General features: G+C 46.7%; 1 protein-coding gene and 1 long non-coding RNA gene across 5 annotated transcripts in view; one reads left to right on the top strand and one right to left on the bottom strand.

Annotated features, from left to right (window-relative positions):
• The window catches only part of Gcat (Glycine C-acetyltransferase), a 259,739-nt gene that overhangs the window by 65,175 nt on the left and 173,364 nt on the right, over window positions 1-21,200 (bottom strand). The gene's annotated exons all lie outside the window — the stretch shown is intronic.
• On the top strand, window positions 8,240-11,050 carry LOC142571257 (uncharacterized). Its single transcript, XR_012825820.1, has 3 exons — window positions 8,240-8,503; window positions 9,123-9,185; window positions 10,597-11,050. It is a non-coding gene; the product is annotated as an uncharacterized LOC142571257 (long non-coding RNA).

Genomic DNA, 21,200 nt, shown 5'->3' with positions numbered 1-21,200 from the left:
AAAGTGACAATGCTGAGCCCATCCTACCTTGGGAGCAATGTACAGTCTCCTGTGACTTATCCTTTACAGAACTTAACAAAAAGAGTTGTCCAAATGCCCTCATCCAGCAACATTTCTTGGCCCTTGAAGACAAGTATAAATCTATGGCATTTTTCACTGATGCTTCAAACTCTGCAACTTCGGTATCATGTGCAGCCCATGGCCCAAACTTCTCCAACTCTAAAGCCTTACATAAACATAGCAGCATCTTTACAGCGGAAGCGTACGGTATTCTGATAACTGTTGACCATATAGTACAGCACAAAATACAAAAGTCTATAATATACACAGATTCTTTAAGCGTTGACACAGCCCTGTCCTGTGGCAAAGCAAGCCGAAATCCTGTATTAAACTTGCTCCTTAAAAACATTCACATAGCGTATAAACAAAACCTAGTTCTTGTTGTATGCTGGGTGCCAGGCCACTCTGGGATCGCAGGCAATGAAATGGCGGACGAAAATGCTGGACAAGCGGCTCATCGGAATACCGTTGATGTAAGCTGCATACCTGGTGTAGACATGAAACATGTGGTACGAAAGGCGCTCCATAATCATTGGCAAGCTGAATGGGTCAAGGAAATTGAAAATAAGCTCCACCTGCTTAAACCGCAGTTAACCAAATCTTTCCCACTGAAGCTTCATAGACACACCGAAGTTACACTGGCACGACTCAGAATAGGACACACTTACGGCACACACAAATACCTCTTGACTGCAACTGACCCACCTACGTGCACACGCTGCGGTGAGAACCTAACCGTCCTACATGTCCTCATTCAATGTCCTCAACTTCACCGAGAGCGAGTGGTTCATTTTAGGGAACTTTTCTCAAATCATATACCCCCTCATCTATCTTGCAGAAGTTAACTTTCTAGACATCATCTCATATCATCCTAACCACCAGATTGTGCCTCACAGGTGAGGCACAATCTGATGCACAAAAGTATGTCTGGGCTCTCTTGCACTTCTTGCGTAAGCAAGAATTGTACGGCAAGGGACTCGGGCTATCCGCAATAATTTATCATGTGTGCCTATAAACAATACATTTACGGCTTTATATTTATTTTCGTAATTATTTTAGAATTCATCCACTAGTATATGCAGATTAGTCTTACGTGTAGGCCTCTATAGAGCCTCTATTTTAAGTCATAGCAATAAACCCACAATTTTACTGAACCAAAACACATGTCCTGGCGCTCTATGGGCTTAGATGCCCTTGCGCCAATAAACTTCAATCATCATCAACCATCGAGCAGTACAGGAATGTCGAAAGAAATTCTTCCGTAATCAGCAAGGACTGTCATCGTCGATGTATCGTCGGTCCGCGTACGCGTCAGTAGGGGTCCTTGAGCACGTCCAGACTGAGCGGCCTCGCCCCCGAAGGCCGCTGTGGTTAATTTTTCCTGGCGTGGGCTGCGCGACCGACCCTGCACCACACTCGTATACGCACGGCGAGTCGGAGAATACTGCCGCGGCGAAGAGGAGCGTGACTGGTGTCGAGCTGATGGGGATTCACGCTGCTGGGCAACGTATTCTTCAATTTCATGTGGACGCTGGCCGAACCTAGGTCGCGGCGCGCTTGCCCAGAATCCGCGTAGCCTAAGCTCTCGATAGGAGCACCGTCGGTAGACATTCCCAGCTTCGCCACAGTGAAAGCAAAGGGGACGGCGATCAGGTGCCCACCACACGTCTGCTTTCCTTGGAGCCTGTCGGGGGTCCTGGTAATACGAGGCCGCTTGGACAGGCTGTAGCATGGCCGGGAATGCGGTGCGAAGCGGGGAGGGAGGCGGGGCAGGTTGCCTCAAAGCTTGCTAATATGACATACGGGGGCTGTCAGTTCTTAGCGGTCGAGTTTCCGTGTTGAAGGGTGGTTCTCTTAGCGCATGCTGAGAACAAGGAGCTGAGCGTCGGCTGTGAGGGTACCGACAGTTTCTGGAGTTCTTCGCGGGTTACGGGATGAATGAGCTCTCGAAAGAAATCAACGTGGCCCCCGAGAGCACCGAAGAAGTTCGTAGGTGAGGCAGCGTTCACTTGGCGTTCGTATGATGGTGCCCACTGCCGAAGAGTCTGTTGCATGTTGACGGTCTCGGAAAGATATTCTGACACAGACTTGGGAGGACTGTGCGTGAGACCGCCGAACAGCTGCTCTTTCACCCCGCGCATCAGGTACCGCACCTTCTTTTCTTCCGACATGCTGGGGTCGGCTCGTCGAAAGAGACACGTCATGTCCTCGACATACATTGCGACACCTTCATTCGGCATTTGTATACGGTACTGGAGACCACGCTCAGCTCTCTCTCGGTGGTCAGGGCTCATATACGTCTCAAGAATCCGGTGTTTGAATTCTGCCCATGAAGTTCGGGCATCTGCACGATTCTCATACCAAACATGTGCGCCATCATTAAGGCTCAACTACACGTTTTTCAGTTTGTCTGCGTCATCCCAGTTGTTGAGCGCGGCAACATGTTCATAGTGCACCAGACAATCTTCAACATCCTCATATATGGCGCTGTGGAAGGGATTCGGCGTCCGCAGATTTAGTAGCGTACAATGAATCGGCGTTGTGCCGTCCATAGCGGTTGGGGTGGTCGGAGCTGCCATTTTCTCTGAAAGGAGTTCAAACTCAGGAGCTTGTCCATGGATCCTTGTGCTGGCGTGATGTACAGGCGTACCCCACCGAGCAGCAGGAGCTCCAGCTGCTCAGTGGGGTTTGGTGCATAGATTTGATTACCCCGCACCTCCACCAGTTTGTCACACGCTAAGGCAAGAGTAGGGAACAGTACCAGCACCCAGACACGAAAAATGCGAGCCTTGAGGAGGAGGAGGAGGAAAAACTTTATTTGCTCTAATTGGTTAGAAAGTAGCGGTGGCAGATGTGGTTGGCCGTCTTCACGGTCTTATTCCCCATCTGCGCAGGGTCGACGCCCCTATTCCAGGGCACCACTGAGGGTGGCTACTCGGTGAGCGTGCCTTACTAGTCCATGCTGGACTTTCGGGTCGCTGCTAGAGAGCACCCTCTCCCACTGCTCCGCACTCGGGTCTTTTATTTGAAGGAATTGTTGATTCTGAACGCATTCCCATGTAATGTGATATAAGGTGGGCTTGGCGCCGCATCAGGGGCAAATGTCTCTATACTGGGTGGGAAACATCTTGCTTAGTGTGTTTAGATTTCGGTATGTTACTGTTTGCAGCCTCCTCCAAGAGGTTGCTTCAGGCTGATTTAGGCTGTTGGGTGGAGAATATTTGATTCTGACCCCCTTATAGTATTCAGAATGTCAGAGTAGCTTGGGTCAACTGGTATGGGTTCCTCAGGGTCAGCGCTTGTGGCCGCTCGGTTTGTGTGCTCTCGAGCTGCCTTGTCCGCCTTACGTTCCTTCTATTCCAGCGTGTCCTGGTACCCAGAAAATTGTATTCCTGACTTTGTTCTTAGCCCTGCAGGAGCGGAGTATGTGAAGCATTCTGCGTCCTATTCTGCCGTTCATGTAATTCCGACACGTAGTTTGCGAGTCGGTGAGTATTGTTAAAGACCTTTCGGATCGGTAGCCCTCCACTGCCGCTAGAGCTACGGCTATTTCCTCAGCTTCCGCTACCGAGCAGTCCTTCATTGACGCGCTGCTGATCTCTTTGTAGTCCTGGCTTATTACTATCGCAGCTGTATTTACTATGTTTGTGCCTCTTTGCTAGGCGTATACTGCAGCATATGTGTATACTGTTGTGTTTTCGTGGCCAGGTACTTTTCGACGTATTTCACCCTTGCGTCCCTTCGCGCCGCGTGGAGGTTTGGGTCCATGTTTTTGGGTAGGGGGCTAACAGTGTATGTTTTCCGATATTCATCAGGAATCCCCTCCGTTCTTTGGGTTTCTTTGATTGATTCCGCGAAGCCTAGCCTTATTAGCAGTTCCCTTCCCGTTTTGGTCTGCTGGAGTCTCATGAGCTGTGCGACACTTTGGGCTTCTTTTAGTTCTTCGAAGGTGTTGCTTAAACCATGTGCCATTAGTTTCTCTGTCGATGTATTGTTCGGCAGGTGAAGTGCTGTTTTGTACACTTTGCGTAAAATTGTGTCCGCTTCTTGCATTTTCTGTTTGGTGCAGTTGAAGTACGGGAGTGAGTATGCGACCCTGCTGACCACCAGGTTGCCAACCAGCTTAAGTGTGGCTCCTTCTTTCATTCCATATCTCTTTTGTGACACTTGCGTGATCATGCGTGCTATTTCGGTTGTTGGCTGCATGAGTGTTTTCAGCATGTGGGTGCAGCGCTGGTTGGATTGCACCCACATTCCAAGGATCCTGATTTGTAGGCTTTCCGGTATCGGCTGCCCCTTTAGCCGTATGTTAAGGCTTTCTTTGCTTTTCTTGCCCCGTGTAATTCTGAGAAGCTCGGATTTCTCGGTTCTCCAGCTGGCGCGGGTTCGTTGACTTCGTCGTCTTCTTCTCCGTTTTAGCTGGGTACGCAATGCTGACCGTTTGCTGGCTCAAAACACCAGGTGGCAATATTTAGACTACAACAGTCATCATCCGTGACACTGCAAGCAAGGAATTTTTGTCGGACAAGGCAAACGAATAAGAAGAATCTGCAGCGAAGACCACGATTATATCCACTACCTAAATGACCTTAAAACAATGCTAGCAGAAACTATCCACAAGTTGCTCTCGATAGAGCTTATGATGTCGCTTCAAGATTGGAGAGACAGTCGTAATTAGCGAAGAAACAGCCTACACCAGAATCTGACAGACCGCCAGCCTTTATCACAAAATGTTTCTAATGCACTCCCAAACATAAGCAACATCCTAGGAAAATACCACCTAAGATTATCAAGTAACGAGCGTCTGAGAAAAGTGTTCCCGGATGTACCAAGATTTACCTATCGCTGCGACAGGAACATTAAAGACATGTTAGTGCGCGCAAAAGTCGGCCAACATCATTCACCCGTAATAAGAGCATGGTGTCGCCTTAGGTGAAATTGAAATGAAAAGCACTGCAAATAGTTATACACGCGAAGTCAAATCTAGCTTCACTTGTATAAGTTCGGATGTCATTTATATGCTTGAATGTTCCTTCTGTAAGAAACAATATATCGGTGAAACGAGCCAATCAATGAATGTCAGATTAAACGGACATCGCGCGGACACAGCTGAAAAGTTTCCCAAAGCCGTCACCGAGCATTTCAACCAATCAGCTCATAACTTTGATGAACTTAAACTCTACATCTTACAGTCAGATTTCCGTTCCGAACAAGAAAGAAAATACAAAGAATCATACCTTATCCATAAGTTCAAGACAGTGCAACCAACAGGCATAAACATTTCAAAGGGAGCTTTAGAATGTATTCACTATGCTAAATTTCAAGCTATAGGCAACAGCAATTAGTTTGGTTGCCTATCTATTTATTTATTTATTTATTATACATACTTTCAAGGCCCTAAGGCACTACAGAAAGGAGTGCTACATAACAAAGCAATGTAATATGTAATAGACAATGGTATGCAGACAACATTAAGCGATAGCGTGGTGGACTGCTGTTTTGAATGAAGATATATCTGTGATCTGAATGATGAAAGCGGGAAGGTGGTTCCAGTCTACACTTGGGCGGGGTAAAAAAGAATCATGATACTTGTTCGTTCAGGAGGATGGGACGACAACTTTATATCTGTGGTCAGAAAGGGATGAAATGTAGAAAGGCAGGGTGATAAGTTCATTCTTGAGCACGTGGTTAGAGTGATAAACCTTGTGGAATAGGCAAAGACGAGCACATATTCGCGGCGTAATGAAAGATCTGGTAGATTCAGGTTTTTTTTTCATACATGTAACACTGGAATGGCGGGAATAGTTAGATAACATAAAGCGAGCTGCTCGATTGTGAATTGCTTCAAGGTTTACAGTTAGTGATGCTTGATTGTTATCCCAAATGGCAGATGCGTATTCAAGTTTTGAGTGAACTAGGGTTTTGTAGTGTCAATTTTACCGAAGTAGGAACGGTAGAAAAGTTACGACGAAAACATCCTAACATGCGATTAGCATTAACAGTAATATAATTAGTATGCATATTCCATGAAAGATCATTAGTGTTATTTTTCTTTTAATTATTTATTTATTCAATTTCAGTATTTTCTATAAATTTTTCTTTTTTTTTCACGAGCACTGGTTTCTGCGCTCCTTCTAGTATCTCTCTGAGAGACACGACAGCCCATGACCACCAGCGAAACACGTAATAGAGGGTTGCTGTGCATGGCGTTGACACGCCAGCTGACACACAGCCGTTGACGCGTGATTGACAGACAGCCGTGTCACTGGTCATGTGCACAGCACTCCTTTATTCTCAATTCGACCCCCTCGCCACTAACACCATTGGGTAGTTACCACACCCACCCGCCTTACACTCTCTCCCTTTTAGAATAACCCCACCTATATATACTGTGGCGAGGAAAGCATATGTCGCCTCGAAGAAGCAAGCCCACTTGTCGAAACGTTGGCTCCAGCTGTCACTTTGTTCTCGTTTTGCTTATCGTCTTGAATTTCCATCTCACACCGTCCCTGTGTTTTCCCTGAATGGCTTGACAGGTGGTTCACCTTTCGAGGAGTTACCATTATTCAACGAGGATGCATTAACGCTTACAGCCAATGTACACATTACCATGTGAAAGCGGTAGGTTACAAACAACACAACGCCACATGACACACATTATATATTTGCCACATGTCATTAAAGCTACATAATTAAGGTACAGCAGAATTGTTTCTAAGGTTGGTGAACAATATATGCATTCACTTTAAAGACTCATAAATCAGGCAGGAGCTTTGAATACGCTTGAATATTCTTGGAACTGCTTTGGTCGTACAAAAGTCATGGCGTTTTTTTTTTTGGTGCCACACTTCAATTTGTTTTCTTTTTTCTGCAAGTGATGCATCGGCAGGGTTTGTGCCATGCGCTTACAACATGATTCCTTTTGTTTACGCCTTCTAAAAGCTCACGGTCATCATCCCAAAAGAATAAAATCGCCAGAGTAACGCAGTGGCCCCGACTACTTATTCCTACACTACACCGCGATACATTAAGTATGCTTCACCGCCTAACACAAGTCTATTGTGGCAATGACTACTTTATGGAATTGACATTATGTAACGGAATGTTTGTCATTTTGCAGCTCGCACAACCAGAAAACGCAATCTTGACTTACTGCTGGTTGATTTTCTAGCAAACATTTAGAGACTTCCACGTTGTTTACACAATACCGGTGAAGTTTCTCGTGCTCGTATGCGCTTCTAAAGAACGCGTAACCACCTATAATTAAGGCACTGTATTTAGAGGCCTCCACGTTTTTTACACAAAATCCGGTAGAGTTTCTCGCGCTCGTACGCGCTTAACCATGTCGTGTGGTTATTGCCACGGGGACACGGGCATGCAGAGACGGACCCCCCTCTTTATTGGGCCCGAAAATATATCATCATCATCAGCAGCAGCAGCAGCCTGGTTACGCCCACTGCAGGGCGAAGGCCTCTCCCATACTTCTCCAACTACTCCGGTCATGTACTAATTGTGGCCATGTCTCCTCTGCAAACTTCTTAATCTCATCCGCCCACCTAACCTACTGCCGCCCCCTGCTACTCTTCCCGTCCCCTCCCACGAAACACAGAACCTCTTAAAAACTTCTTGAAACGGCTACAAACGGCTATAGACGTCTTGGTCTATGATAAGACTGAAAATAGAATTTCTTCTAAACATAATCTCAGCACTTGGAATATGCTAGTATATATTCTATCTGCGGCAAAACCCACTACTGGTGTCACTAGAGTCTATTTTGGTAAAAACATTCAGAATGTCTAACTCAAGAACTTTTATAGATCTTTTTGTCTAAAAGTGCATAAAATGCCAAACGACGTGTTAAAAGTGCGGTTACCGTCGGCCGTCGGCGTTAGCGAATAAAAAACGCCGCAGACAAATCGAACTCGTTGGAAGCAACATAAGTCAATTGGCTTTAGTCTTAAATAATTTCACACCAGAACTTCAAAAATCAAGGGCGTGTTATTGTTTTCCATACGGGGCGCGCACACGACGCCTGGAAACCATCAGCATCAGGAGCGAAACGCCGGCGTTGCACAGCGGTGTCACAGAGCCACCGCGCTGCGATCACTTCGGCGGCACAATCCAAATTTGTCAGACATCTCATTCCATGCTGGAAACACTGGCTGGCAGTAATTTGGCCGCCCGTAAATGTCTCGTACGTGGGTTCGTTATGCCAGTTGTGCGTCATTCTAAGCCGTTCTGTACATTTATACTGGATATTAAGTGGAGTCATTTAGCTGTGCTGATGCTTTTTGCGTGTGTTTTGCATGAGTGCTTCGTGACATCGGCTGTATTGCCTGTTTTCGCCGACGGCTCACTACCACAATGGCGGGATCTGCGTTCGCCGCCTTCGTGTCTCGATGTGTCTTCGTATACGTCCCACGTTCGGTTAACACTTTTTCCGGTAAGTGAAATACATTGCACTTCGTTTTTCGTCAACAATGTGAATATTTTTAGGTGTTACCCACGACAGTTCTTGATAGATGGGCTCTCCTGCTCTGCGAGTTTTCGTCTTTACTTTTATACGAGGGTTCTGCTTGTGTTCAGCCGTTCAGCACTACCACGCTCCATGACTTCCGCAACACCAGTCAGAACTTTGTCCTGCTTGTTAGTATGTGGTTAACGTAGCACGAACCAACCGAAAGAGTGCATTCGACGAAGAAGCACTGGCTGTAATGCTGAACCGGACTGAACTCGCCCTATGTTGTGTCCTTTTGTTCTTGCGTGTGCGCGCGCGTGTGTCAGTGACTCTGCAGTTTGTTGCGTTCCCACTTTATAGCAAAACAAAATTATAACTGCAATGTTTACTTTCCAAATTAAATCGTCTGCTGATGTACAAATTTCACTTGTGTTTTGTTCTAAATAAGCAGCAAAACCTTTATCCTAGTAGGTGCTTCATCTGGGAGTGAAATCACGACAGCTTGACATTTATTAATGAATGACTGACTGGGTCACCTTATTTGTAATTGCAAATCTGCCTTTCAACTGACTTGATGCTCTCTTTTGTTCCTTTCACTCTATAGACGGCTCGACATCCTTCTTGTAGCTTGGCGTTAGCTGGATGACGGGACCTCATCGTGATCAGTGTAAGCCAATGTACTGTACCCTCTCTGGCCTTCCCTGTGCTTTTTATATGGGTTAAGGCCAGGGTGCGCTTCGTGGTAAAATAGCTAGTTGGTGTCTCAAAACGGGCATTTTTTGCGCTGGTTCTTTATAAGCTGCCACTATTATAACCAATTTCTCAGTGCCAGTGTACATACACAGTTCTACTATTAGTTTCCCCCAAAGCCTTACAAAATTTAACTCTAGGTAGTCAGTGCTACGTAAGAACTCGCAAATTAACTCTGTTGCGTCATACAAGTATTCCATACATGAGTAAAAATTTGCTACAACAGTGTATATTACACCTTGTTTCCCTAATGCACAAATGTATTCAAGCCAGTATTTGATTAGTTTGGTATTCTAAATGTTTTCTGTGTGATTTAGTTTTTTTACAGGAATTTACTGTACAGCATCAGCAAGCAGTCTAATTTAAGATTTGTGTGCTGTAAAAGGTGTGCTTTGCCGCTAAAATTGATAAAACATAGGCCGAGGCTTCCATACAAGGACAAACTTCAATTTCGCTCTACCACCGTCAGCAGTTGGCTGGCGCTTGCAAAATGAAGCACATCAGGTAGCTTGTGTCAGACTGTTTTTTAACCTTATTGTGAGGAGATCACGAAGTGATGTGTGGAGGCGCCTGTGTCTGAGATATAGATTGTGCTGCAACAGATGTGCGTGTAGAACAGGCATGATGCTGAGGGTTCCAGCAGTTTGCAGAGGTGCTTTTAAAATTTTCTCATAACTGCAATTTTACCTGTGCTGCTTTTTGTTACCTGTTTCAATAATATAATTGGAGGTGTCAGAATTTAGCAATTTATTTGCCCTGGCCCATTAGCCTGCCACATTTGACTTTTCACTAGGTGGGCAATTATTCAGCATGGACCATTACTTGAATACACCTTTTTGTGTGCAGTGGCTTCTCAATTGCGGGTCAACGTAGATGTTCAGAATTACCTCATGCTATAGATGCACTGATGAATTTGCTACCTATACGAACCACTTTGCACTTTCTCGCGCAAACAGCATGTTAACACTTCCAAGACAGTGGACAATTTTATCGTTTGATCACATCATGAGATACTTTCAATTTTGTATGACGCATCATTTGTGTGAGGTGTTGCCCTAAACCAATTAGGGTCACATGAAAATATATCAACAAAAGTGATTGATCCAGCTAGGAGTGTTGCTTTGGAACACTACTTTATCACCAGTCCTCCTTTGCATGCTAGCTGCTCACTCTGTACTGCGTCATGTTTAAGTTTGAAAGAAAGTTAGTGCAAAATGCCAAACTTGCTTTTAGTTAACAATATAAAACGCTGTTTAACTTTTTAATTAAGCTAGTACATCATTTACCTGCAGAGTGAATTACTATGTTCAACTGATTATATCTTGCAGGAAGCTTCTCAGACTTGATAATGGGAGGAACGAGGTGAAGGACACATTACACAACTGGTATCACAGGCGTAAGTCCGGGCCTGTGTCACCTAGGAAACGTGAAAGAGCACGCATTGTCTCTGTCGTCTGCCAACTCTGTGGCCATGCGCCTAGCAAGAGGTTCTCCGACAGTGGTCCATTGTGTAAATGTCTCAAGGTATCTGCCATTGTCAGTCTTTCGCGCGCATACTCAGGGCACACCACGAGCACATGTTCTATAGTCTCTACAGTGCCACACACTGAACAGTCCGGGGAGTCTGTCCGTCCAATAATGTGCAAATATTTGCGCGTGAAGGCGACGCCTAATCGTGACCCTTTTTCTTCCCCTCTTCCCCTTCACTTACGTAGAATAGCAGGCCAGATGCTCCATTATCCGGCTGACCTCTCCACATTTACCAGTCATTAAAATAGTTCTTCTTTTCTTCTCAGACTTGTTTTACAGGTTGATAAGTGGCTTTTTAGCCACAAAATACCATATATTAATTTAAGGGCTGACTTTGACTCTGCTATGCAATTTAATGACTATATGCCAGGAAATACTTAAGCGTACATGCATACATGCCTTAAGTTACCCGTAATTTAAGGGAAAGGAGTGCTTATATTTATTTTTAATGTGAGGCAAACTTCTTACTTAGCACATGTTGCTAATTGAAGTTCCAATTTCAGTATTCCCATTTCCTCCCTCGCATTTTTTCCCCTCTTCTGTGCAGGTATTGCTTGCCTATGTCTACAAGAACCGTCATGCGTGGCCTGTGACAGCAAGCTTTTGTGGGCAGCAAGTGCTCTCCTACGAAGGCTGGCCTGCTCTGGCAGCGGCGGCAATCATCTTCAAGATTTTTCCATGATCACCTTTGCTGCTATTTGTCACTCTTGTTAATTACACTTTCTGCATCTTTTCTCATTTATTAGGTAATAAAGTATGAGTATGTGACGTGGTGTGAAGTTGATGTCTTGCTGCATTTTCGCTTGCAATCATCCTTTATGCATGAAAAGCTCATCGTACAGTCTATGAAAAAAGATAACAGCATATTGCGATGTATCTTTCAGTTCTGGTAATGTGCAACGTACAAGGAATTCACTAATGGACGATATGCCGAAGAACTGGCCATTATTTTTGCGTGATGCAGTGCAAGCATGTGGCATTAACTTACAAGAGGCATCCACAAAGTAAGTTACAATTTACTTTTAAATGAAGCATGGACATCAGAAAAAATATATTTATATTGCTAGTTAGAGTGGTTCGCAGAGTGTTTTTCCAGATGTGTACTATCCTTTATTTATTAACTCATTGCAGCACAGCGTTCTGTTTCGTATACTGGTATCAGGCTATTGTGCCTCCTGTACCTGAAAACGATGTACTTTTTGCCTGAACTGCAGCATCACTCACAAAATTTTTCTTTGCTAGAAACTATTTCAATTTGGTTGAGACCCAGCAGGGCGAAGTTTTGTCAATAATGACGTGTTTCATGCAGAGATGTTCTTGTTTAGGTCAATGGGTGAACATTGGAATGATATCAGCATACAATACAGAACTTCTTTTATTTGCAAAATCATTCTGACAGGCGGCATGCAATTGATTGGTCTAATTAAAAAGCACTAATTGACCAATGAGGCTGTACTACACTATTCCCATGGTTCACATCTGGAAAAACTACCTGTGCATCACTCTATCCGAAAATATAAATTTTTTTCTGATGTCCATGCCTCGTTTAAAATAAATTGTAACTGTGGGCAAACGTCGGGTTACTGTAACAGCTGCCGCAAAAAAATTGAGGGAATGTCTAATAAAAGTCTTCAGTTGTTCTTGTCAAGCCGTCCATTAGCCAACTTTTAGCGTAACATTAGCAGGGCTTACTGAAGTACTTCTAGACGTCCATGGCTACAAAATGTCTTGATCAAGACAGCTACTAGGCTTTTGAATTAGCCGTTCAAGACATCTTTTAGACATCAAATAGCTGCTTGCGTGTTTCGTGGGCTGGGATCCAGTCCGTAACCCTTAATGACCATCGGTTATCTTCCCTCCTCATTACATGTCCTGCCCATGTCCCATTTCTTTTTCTTGAATTCCACTAAGATGTCATTAACTCACGTTTGTTCCCTCACCCAGTCTGCTCTTTTCCTTAATCCTTAATCCCTTAATGTTACACCCATCATTCTTCTTTCCATAGCTCGTTGCGTCGTCCTCAATTTAAGTAGCACCCTTTTCGTAAGCCTCCAGGTTTCTGCCCCGTACGTGAGCACTGGTAAGACACAGCTGCTATACACTTTTCTCTTGAGGGATAATGGCAACCTGCTGTTCATGATCTGAGAATGCCTGTCAAACGCACCCCAGCCCATTCTTATTCTTCTGATTATTTCAGTCTCATGATCCGCATCCGCGGTCACTACCTGCACTAAGTAGATGTATTCCCTTACCACTTCCAGTGCCTCGCTACCTATCGTAAACTGCTGTTCTCTTCCGAGACTGTTAAACATAACTTTAGTTTTCTGCAGATTAATTTTAGACCCACCCTTCTGCTTTGCCTCTCCAGGTCAGTGAGCAGGCATTGCAATTGGTCCCCTGAGTTACTGAGCAAGGCAATATCATCAGCGAATGGTAAGTTACTAAGGTATTCTCCATTAACACTTATCCCCAATTCTTCCCTATCCAGGTCTCTGAATACCTCCTGTAAACACGCTGTGAATAGCATTGGAGAGATCGTATCTCCCTGCCTGACGCCTTTCTTTATTGGGATTTTGTTGCTTTCTTTATGGAGGACTATGGTGGTTGTGGAGCCGCTATAGATATCTTTCAGTATTTTTACATACGGTTCGTCTACACCCTGATTCCGTATTGCCTCCATGACTGCTGAGGTTCCGACTGAATCAAACGGTTTCTCGTAATCAATGAAAGCTATATATAAGGGTTGGTTATATTCCGCACATTTCTCTATCACCTGATTGATAGTGCGAATATGGTCTATTGTTGAGTAGCTTTTACGGAATCCTGCCTGGTCCTTTGGTTGACAGAAGTCTAAGGTGTCCCTGATTCTACTTGCGATTGCCTTAGTAAATACTTTGTAGGCAACGGACAGTAAGCTGATCGGTCTATAATTTTTCAAGTCTTTGGCGTCCCCTTTCTTATGGATTAGGATTATGTTAGCGTTCTTCCATGATTCCGGTACGCTCGAAGTCATGAGGCATTGCGTATAAAGGGTGGCCAGTTTTTCTAGAACAATCTGCCCACCATCCTTCAACAAATCTGCTGTTACCTGACCCTCCCCCTTCCCCCTTTGCATAGCTCCCAAGGCTTTCTTTACTTCTTCCGGCGTTACCTGTGGGATTTCAAATTCCTCTAGACTATTCTTTCTTCCATTATCGTCGTGGGCGCTACTGGTACTGTATAAATTTCTATAGAACTACTCAGCCACATGAACTATCTCATCCATATTAGTAATGATATTGCCGGATTTGTCTTTAACGCATACATCTGATTCTTGCCAATTCCTAGTTTCTTCTTCACTGCTTTTAGGCTTCCTCCGTTCCTGAGAGCATGTTCAATTCTATCCATATTATACTTCCTTATGTCAGCTGTCTTACGCTTGTTGATTAACTTTGAAACTTCTGCCAGTTCTATTCTAGCTGTAGGGTTAGAGACTCATACAAGATCAGATCTTTCGTCTCCTGCGATAGCTTACTGGTATCCTGTCTAACAGAGTTGCTACTGACTTTTATTGCACACTCCTTAATGATGCCCATAAGATTGTCGTTCATTGCTTCAACACTAAGATCCTTTTTCTGAGTTAAAGCCGAATACCTGTTCTGTAGCTTGATCCGGAATTCCTCCATTTTCCCTCTTACCGCTAACTCATTGATCGACTTCTTATGTACCAGTTTCTTCCTTTCCCTCCTCAAATCAAGGCTAGTTCGAGTTTTTACATCAGCAGGTCCACATCTTGTATGATGCCAGGGTTAGCGCAGAGTATAATATCTATTTCATTTCTAGTCTCGCCATTCGGGCTCTTTCACGTCCACTTTCGGCTATCCCGTTTGCGGAAGAAGGTATTCATTATCCGCATATTCTTCTGTTCTGCAAAGTCTACTATTAACTGTCCCCTGCTATTCCTAATGCCTATGCCATATTCCCCCACTGACCTGTCTCCAGCCTGCTTCTTGCCTACCTTGGCATTGAAGTCGCCCATCAGTATACTCTATTTTGTTTTCATATTACCCATCGCCGTTTACACGTCTTCATAGAAGCTTTCGACTTCCTGGTCATCATGAATAGATGTAGGGGCGTAGACCTGTACGCCCTCCAATTTGTACCTTTTATTAAGTTTCACAAGGCCTGCCACCCTCACGTTAATGCTATAGAATTCCTGTATGTTACCAGCTATATTCTTATTAACCCATTAAAGACCAGCGTGACCATATGGTCACGTTAGTCTGCACAGTGGATTTCAATTAAGATTAACAAAACGGCACCAAAATCGCCTTTGACGTGCCGTTTGACAGATTAGAGTTCCCTTTATAGATACCAAGTGGCAGCAGCTGCCAGTCGTTTTGTGGGAACCCCTCGCAAAGTCAGGAATAAGTGTTGCTCTACGAGTAGCGTTGCCATGCATCGCTCCGAGGGGAAAGTGTGTGATTTTTTACTACTTGTTTAAGCAATAGTCAGATATCCTTACCTCCGTATTGCTCTTTGAATATGTGACCTTCGATGACCATTTGTGAAAGATTAATGCTTGATTTATCCATGAACGAGCGCGTTATCTTGCGCGTTGCCATATGGTCACGCTGGGCTTTTAGGCTACCTAACTTTTTATTTTTTTAACTGCATTTTCATCTCGTGCACGGCTGCTGGGGCGTTCTCGCAGTGGTTATTTCTTATTTTATTGTATGAATAGGTTGATGTTGGAAGAAATAGCGAAGCAGTCGTAGAGGAACATGACGACGTGTCAGTGATTTATATCGAGCCTCCAGAGGCTAGCACCTATTCGGATGAAAACTCGGTCGATGAAGACTCAGGTGGGCTCATTGACATTCTAAGCAGGTGGTAGCTATTAACCGGCGCTGAAACTGTTTTCTCTGACGGACGCCGCATTGGTGGATGTGACTCGAACGATGACGACCCTGGCGAGCAAGGTGACAGAATATCAGAGGTTTCTTCTTTTGTAGTTGATGCGGCCATTCCGGCAAAATTATCCGCTGCTTCCTAATGGACGAAGGGTGATCTCCAGACAAGCCTTGGCATATTTCCCGACCCATACTTTGCTGCTTACAGGGACTTTTCACCTGTTGAGTTGTTCGATCTTTTTGACAACGCCGTACTCGATACGGGAGGTACTCGTATGTTGAGAAGAAGCGAATCAAGGTGGCCCATCCAAACACTGTTGCTAAGTACAAGATTTATAGGAGGTACGGACCAGATGCATGCAAATGCAGGCACCTATAGGATTGCAATCCGTGGCAAAAAGTGGCGGTGGGGGATTTTCACTTCACTTTGTGATGTATCTATCAGCAACACTTGGGCCCTAAGTCGTAGCACAGGGCTCAACGTCACGCAGGTGGAATTCCGCAGGCAAATTGCACAAAGCTACCTGATTCGATGGGACAATAAGCCTAGAGGACTTGGTCAACGCAGAATACCGAAGACTGGTGATGTCCTGACTGGTACACGGTATGACCAAGTGGCCCACTTTGTTGCACCAATAGCTAATGGCAAGAGGTGGAGGTGTGCATGAGATAATTGCAACAGCGCCGTGCATACACAATTCACAAAGTATGACGTCGGCATGTGTATTCAATGATTTAGACCATATCACACTAAATAAGTGCTCGAATATTCGCTATATATGTTTTTTGTGATGTTTCAGGGCTTGAAATAAATGTTTCTAACTTCGCGTATTTTGCTGTAGCGTAAGGGACCAGTGTGACCATATGGTCACGGGCTATATTTCAAAAACCAGTTAGGCAAGAGTAATAATTTCTTGCGTTTTAATTGTTAGTATATATGTAAGTTAAGATATGACATTTATTTCAAGATAGCAAGAAAAAAAAGAAACCGGTCCCTAATGGTTTAATCAGGAATCCTACTCCTAGTTCTCGTCTCTCCGCTAAGCCCCGGTAGCACAGGAAATGCCCGCTTTTTAGGACTGCATATGCTTCTTTCGTCCTCCTAACTTCATTGAGCCCTATTATATCCCATTTACTGCCCTCTAATTCCTCCAACAGCACTTCTAGACTCGCTTCACTAGATAACGTTCTAGCGTTAAACGTTGCCAGGTTCAGATTCCAATGGCAGCCTGTCCGGATCCAGGGCTTCTTAGCACCCTCTGCTGCGTCACAGGTCTGACCGCCGCCGTGGTCAGTTGCTTCGCAGCTGCTGGGGACTGAGGGCCGGGGTTTGATTGTTGTATTCATAAGGGAGGTTGTGGCTAAGTACTCCACCATGGCGGCCAATCCTGCTCTGGTGAGGTTCATTGGGCCCGAACATATATAAGCACACACAAGTCACAGGGGGCGCCACACTCTGGTGGCAGCCTAACTAAAGGGACTGAACTGTGGCGACCTCTACACCTCCCCCCTTGAAGCTTCGAAGGTCAGACGGGAGGAAGCCAAACGCTTCCAAAGTTTCACAAGTTCAAACGGCAGGCTGAGGTTCCTGACGGAGAACTTGCTGCGGTGGTAGTGGTTCCTCTCCGGAGGCAGTAGGCACAAAAGGCACTAGGTGACGCCGGTTGCACTGTAGGGTGCCTCCTCGCTCCGTTTCAACCACATAGCTTCTTGGCCTTTGCCCCGGACTGAGGACCATAGCCTGCACTTGATCACGTCGCACCCAGATATGCTGATCTGTTCGGAGGGGCATTAGGTCTCGAGCTCCATGATGCCTATTTTAGTTGTCGGCCTGCTTCTGCTTGTAAGCCACATCCTTGGTGACGACATCTTTCATTGGCGGCCAGTTGGGACGCAGCTGGGAGTCTTGCTTTGGGACTCCAGTTCTGTGTTTACGTCCCATCAACAGCTCTGGATTAATGCCATCGACTCCTGTAGTATCCCGACAGCTGAGCAGAGGCAGAGGAGGATCCTTTGACTTGCGAAACAGGTCCTTGATTGTACACGCCATCCTCTCCGCCTCTCCGTTCGATTGAGCATAGTGTGGACTACTGGTCACATGGTTAAAGCCGAGCGCCACTGCAAACGCCGCGAATTCTTGTGACGAGAACGGTGGGCCGTTGTCTGACCCTACTTCTTGCGGGATTCTATGGCGGGCAAAGATGGTTTTGAGAGCGTCAATAAGCTGTCGTGCTCCTAAGAATCACCAGCTCAGGAAACCTTGAGTAATAGTCCGCCACCAGGATGAACGTCTGGCCGTTGATGTGGAACAAGTCCATTCTGAAAAATTCCCAGGGACATCCAGGTAGGGCCGCGGAGACCAGGGGCTCTGCAAAGTTCACGCGGGTGGAAGCGCACTGTTCGCAGTTGGTGACAAGAAAGGCGATGTCTGCCGAGATACTGGGCCACCAAACTGACTCCCGAGCTAGGGCTTTGGTCCTGTTGATGCCCTGATGACCTTCGGGCAACAGCGTCTAGACCGCCAGCCGAAGGGACGATGGGATGACTATTCGGGCGCCTTTCAGCAGAACACCGTCGCAGACAGACAGCTCATCTGCCACAGAGGCGCACTTTGAGAGGTGCAGTGGTATCTTGGGACTTTCTTGGCAGTAGGAGGAGAAGACCTTGCACTCACCATCAGACTATTGTGCCTGTCGCACGTCTTTAGGGCCGAGTGGCAAGACTTCCTATGTGCAGCCGACTACCTGTGCTGCAAAAAGTTCGATAGTGTCCAGGGGAGTGGGTGCCTTGTGGTTGATGCGCGACAGAGTATCGGCCATGGCTAGCAGCTTTCCTGACACGGGCAGCATACGGAATTGGCATCGCATGGTCTTCAGCCGTAGTCTCTGAATACGAGGCGGCAACATGTCCAGCTCCATCTTGCTCAGAACTGTAACCAGAGGCAGATGGTCACTCTCGACGTCGAAGGTGATGCCACAGACGAACTCGTCGAATCTTTGGATAGCCCACGCCGTTGTCAAAGCTTCTTTTTCAATCTGGCTGTAACACTGCTCGGTCTCGGTCATTGACCTCGAAGCGAACGCGACTGGGCGTCGCTCTCCAGAGGGTTGCATCTGTAATAAAACTGCGCCGAGTCCGAATGAGCTTGCGCCTGCAGACACTGTAGTGGCGTACGACGGGTGGTACTTGACCATGCACCTGTCTGACGTCAAGAGTTCCTTGATTTTCTCGAATGCTGCCTTTTGCTCATGCTGCCACACCCAACTCGCAGGCTTGTTCAGTAAGGCTCTGATGGGCGCTGTGACGTCCGAGATGTGTGGCAAGAATCTGGCAAGATGATTCACCACTCCGAGTAGTCTTCTAACGCCGGCGACGTGCGTTGGAGCCTCCATGGCTTTGACTACTTCGACCTTGCCCGATGCACAGGGCATCTGGCCTGATGCCCTGTGCTGAGACGACGACGACTTCGAGGAGGGAGATCTCGGGGACCCCAAAATGACACTTGTCTTGGTTCAATGTGATACCTGCAAGGCGATATAGCACCTGGCTCAGTCTGGCGTCATGTTCCTGGCGGGTGCGTCCAAAAACCAGAATGTCAGCTACCATACTGGCGACACCTTCTTGGCCCTCCAGGATTCTTTCCATCTGTTTTTGGAAGCATTCTGGCACGGAGGTGATGCCAAAGGGAAGCCGGCAAAAGCAGTGTCAGCCATATGGGGTGATAAACGTCGTAAGCTCTTCGGGAATCTTGAGAGAGCTTCGCCTGGTGGAAGCTTGCGGTCTTGTCCAGCTTCGAAAAAACTGTTGCATCACCGAGGAGGCCAAGGAATTGCTCGACAGTTGGTATAATATGTCGCTCCCGGAGGACGACCTTGCTCAGTTGAGTCATGTCGATGCAGTGCCGGTAGGAACCATCGACTTTCCGGACGATGACGAGACTGGAGCACAATGGTGTTGGCTTGTCGAGCCTGCGGATCACGCCTGCGCTCTCCAATTTATCCAGCTCGCGGCGGACGATCTCGAACAGCGGGATGGGGATCCTGTGAGGGACGCTTAGCAAGAAAGGTACGTCATCAGGTTTCAACCGGATGTTGTACTCATCCTTGAGAGTGCCCAATCCATTGAAGAGCTCGGCGTGCAGCGTTGCTTTTGGAGTCTTGAGTTGGTCGAGAAATCAAACTTGGAGGGCTTGGAGCGCTGGCAATCCCAGAAGAGGCACAGTGAGAGACTGGATCACGTAGAGGCGCTGACAGCTTGTTTTTCCCTTGCCACCGAAGTCGTGCCAGATACGAGCCCAGCACGCGCAGTGGCTGTCCTCCCAGGCCAGTGAGCATAGTGTCGACTTGGTTGAGTTTGGCAGGCAGTGTAGGAAAGTCGCTGGGATCGGTAGATACTACGGCTCTGGAGTCGACCTTGAAGTGCGCTGTGTAGTCACCAACGGTGATGTCGACGAACTTTGCCGCGGCGGGTGTCCCGACGGCGAGCAGATAATGGAGCTGAGCTAGTACTGCTTGAACTTCCGCGAGCGGAATACTTTGGCAAAATGGCCTCTCTTTTTGCAGAAGTTGCAGAAGGAGTGTCGGGCCGGGCAGTCCGAGCGTCGATGAGGCGCGCGGCCGCAGAATTCACATGCAGACGGCTTGCGTGAGCGCTCTGCTTGCGGCTGCGGCGAACGAGGCTTAGCTCCAGAGCGACGACGAGAGGGAAACTTGTTAGCTTTTGTGACGTCGAGGTTGAGCTCGCGGGTGCGCTCGGTGCGGTTCTGGAGCAAAGCCTTTTGCCTGTCGGCGTCCTCGGATTTACGGGCCTGTGTCCAAGCATCCTTGAGTGTAAACTTGCCGTTTCGGCACAGGTGGTCCGAGAGACGGTTGTCACGAAGGCCGACGACAAACCGGTCGCGTACGAGCCTTTCCTCGACCGCAGCTGATGGATAGTTACAGCGCTTAACCATCCTGCGCAATTCTGCGTAGTACGTATCGACGCTTTCGTCGGGTAGCTGAACACGTCTGTGGTACCACGACGACTCGTAAAGCTCGTTTGCCGGATGCACGAAGTGCTCAGGGAAGCGGGCGGCAACGGCTTGGTATGAAGCGAGCAACTGGGCGTCGAGCGAGAATGTCTAGAGAAGCGGGCAGGCCTCCGGGCCCATGCAGTACAGTAGCGAGCATACCTGCATGTCTTCCGACGCTTGTGTCAGGGCTGAAACCGCTGCGTAGTCTTTGTAGCGGCTGAGCCATGTCGCCTACGTTGGCGGGTTCGCGAAGTCGAACGGTGACAGTGGCTGGAAGTTGACGCCGTACAGTTTCGGCAGCTCACTGGCCTCGAGGGACATCTTGGTGCCTTCCTATCGTGATGAGAGCTAAGACAGGGGGGCGGTATCTGTTCTCTCAGGTAATTGATAAATCCGCAGAGTACAATCAGCCTCTCTATGGCTTTAATAGATTACGAAAAGGCATTTGATTCAGTACAGATGCCAGTACGCAATCAAATCAAGGAGTACAGAACGCTTA

This window comes from Dermacentor variabilis, chromosome 2 (genome assembly GCF_050947875.1).
Source record: "Dermacentor variabilis isolate Ectoservices chromosome 2, ASM5094787v1, whole genome shotgun sequence".
Lineage (NCBI taxonomy): Eukaryota > Metazoa > Arthropoda > Arachnida > Ixodida > Ixodidae > Dermacentor > Dermacentor variabilis.
This window is presented reverse-complemented; position numbering and strand designations above follow the sequence as displayed.